Genomic DNA, 3,041 nt, shown 5'->3' with positions numbered 1-3,041 from the left:
AAGATCGAAAGAAAAAATATTTGTAAATAACTTCGAAAACAGCGATCATTCTATATATAGCTGGAGTAGTTGATTAATTAAGAAAGAAAACGTACATGCCACTTAAGAAAGAAATTTAATTAAGAAACACAATGTAAACATCGTGCCGATGTGACACAAAAGCGTATTTGCACAGTTTATACAGCGAATATTTTTGTTAATCGCTACGCTAAAACCAGTTTGATTGCAAAAGGTCGATGCGTGAAAGGCAGAGAATCGGGAAACCTTTCTCTTTGCGAGATACATTAATTCTACTTTGCGGAATGTCAGCGCGTCGTATAAAATTATTCGCACAAATACTACTGCACTGAGATATTATATTATCTCGCTGCTGTTATCTGCAATGATTTTCGTTGTATTAGTATATACGAAGGAACATGTTATACACTTCCGCAGGTACGCATTATATCACCAAGTCGTGATTATCTGATTTTTCACGGATGGTAATTTATTGAAATAGCATAGACTGAAAAATGTGTTTTCGAATGAAAATTTAGTTTTCTAAATTATTAAATCATTTAATAGGTTCTAACTGATAATATATATATATATATATATATATATATATATATATATACACAAATTATTTAGTAATTATTACAAGATATATGTATAAATAGATATATATGTATAATTAGATATATGTATAAATTATTTAGCAGTTATTATAACAGAAGCAACGGAGAGAGGGAAAAAATTCCATAGATTCGCGTGAGATAAATCACTCTAATCGTAATTCACGGTATGAAGGAAACAGCACCTCGTAACATCGCCCGCACGTAGACGCCGGCTCACAAAATAACGGACGCCTTTCCGACGTATCATCGTCAAATTTAAGAAAGCCATTACGCACCCCGCGTCTCGCCGACCTTTCCTCTCTCCATGACGCGCGTTGCGCGGCACCACGGCGAGGACGGCGCGCGGGCGGGGGCGCGCGGGTGGTAGGGTGTCAGCGGCGGTGAAAAATTCGCCAATTAAAAAAATCTCATTTCTCCGTGGTAACGAGGGGTGGCGCGCAATTAACGTCAGACGCGAAAATGATTTATGGCAGGCGGGGGAGGGGGAGGATGCGCGGCCCGTGGGCGGCGTGGTCGGGCTTATCATAAATTAATGAATTATCAGGGCGCGCGCGCGCAAGAGAGAGAGAGAAAGAAAGAACCAGTGAGAGGAAAGAAGAGAGAAAGGGAGGGAGGAAGAGAGAGAGAGAGAAAGAGCGCGAATCGCGCGCGATGCGTCAATGTGGCATCTAAAATATTCATCGGGCGCGCACCGGTGCGCACCGGGCCTCTCCCTGCGCCATATTTATCCCGCCTAAAAGTTTCATGCTCCCCCCTTGGTAGGGGGAGCTCTCTTCCGAGGGAGAGAGACGTCGGCCGATAAAAGATACGGAGAGGTATGTAAACCGTACGATACTTTGGGACGCGCCACCTTGAAAATTTCGACTTCGACGGTCACTTTACGTTACTTTCGATGCGATCGGCATTGGCGACACTGCGAAAGAAAGACGCCCGAAAAAAGTATTGTTTCTTTTATCTTGACTTTATATCGTGCATTACGATTAGTAAAATTTACCCCATGCGGCGAGACATTAATGAATCATTTGACATTAATGAATTATTCTTCCTTCTCTTATCGTTTGAAATTTATCATTTGCTAAGAATGGTACAAACTATAAACGCTTGTTCTTCGTTCAAAAAAGATTAATTATATGTATAATAATCTAATAAAACCAAATTCTGATGTTTTAATACGGAAAAGTGTAGTAGAAAAAAAATAGTTCAGCTACACAGCGATAAGAAAAGTGAATAAGTTCTATGAATGAAGAAAAAAATGTTAATTTTTTTATAATATGGTGGAATGGAATACAAGAAAATAATAATTGTAAATCGTTATGTATGATAGTGATAGTTATATAGTATAGTTATAGTATAGTTATTATATATGTAAATGTAATAAAATTCATAAAATTTATTTGATGAAAAATATATCCCAAACAGCACATTTCATCCAAGGGGCGTCCTGGAGACGCCCTTTGGAGGTGTGTGCTCTATATAAGTATTAAATATATTAAAAACATATCATTGATACAAAAAGTGTGTCACAGCTGTTATTATGGCAGAGCAGATTATTATTATAGCAGACTGATTTCAGAAAAAAGTCAGTTTATCAAATAAAAAATAATTATCGTTATATGTATAAAATCTACATAATTATAGTTATTTCATTATTTCATTACTCTGTATAATATATATGTAGTTCCATACAATTGATGAAATAATATATATGTTAACATCCAATATCATTTTTCCTGGAGTGACCGTATTTCAACAATTCTCAGTGCACTGCTTTTCGTGACTTTATCTAACTGTCAGACTAACTGTGAATACTTAAATTTCAGATTTGATTTGTCGCATTACAGTTGCCCGTATATCTCATCAAGTATCTCATCATGGGCGTCCGCAGGGGGGGGGCAAGGAGGGGCATTTGCCCCCCCTCGGAATCAAACAAGTATAAGAAAATTCAAAATTGGCTTTCTTATTTTTACAAATAATTAAAATAATAAATATGTTTGTCAAATGTGAGAGAGCTAAAATACAACACAAGTACACAACGTTTGGACATTTGCTCCTCGCGGTAGTTCGTATTAAAAATTTGGATCATGCCCCCCCTCTAGAAAAAATCCTGCGGACGCCCTTGGAAGCGATCTGTTGTTTTTCATGTTTCTCGCCAAGCAGATCGTTTCTGGTTACGCGATAATGCGATACGCGGAAAATATGCCTCACGGGACTCTACCCTAAGAAACGAAATAATGAATAATTTATAAGATGATTATCGGTCATTGCAGCAATGATTAATTTACATATACATTTAATATTAAAGAAATAAGTTATATATATTAAATTAATAATTTTAGAACAAAATATATGTCTAAAATATATTATTGTAAAATATGACAATATCGCATTATTTTCTACGTTGGCATTACCGTTTATCAAGCTTCA

At 36.5% G+C, this 3,041-nt stretch overlaps 1 long non-coding RNA gene across 1 annotated transcript in view; it reads right to left on the bottom strand.

Moving 5' to 3' along the window:
• Positions 1-3,041, bottom strand: part of LOC105452025 — a 65,300-nt gene that overhangs the window by 61,474 nt on the left and 785 nt on the right. The window lies entirely within an intron of this gene.

The sequence above is a fragment of the Wasmannia auropunctata genome, unplaced genomic scaffold (genome assembly GCF_000956235.1).
Source record: "Wasmannia auropunctata unplaced genomic scaffold, wasmannia.A_1.0 LD336038.1, whole genome shotgun sequence".
NCBI lineage: Eukaryota > Metazoa > Arthropoda > Insecta > Hymenoptera > Formicidae > Wasmannia > Wasmannia auropunctata.
The sequence above is the reverse complement of the archived record's forward strand: the minus strand, read 5'-3'. Positions and strand labels throughout refer to the sequence as shown.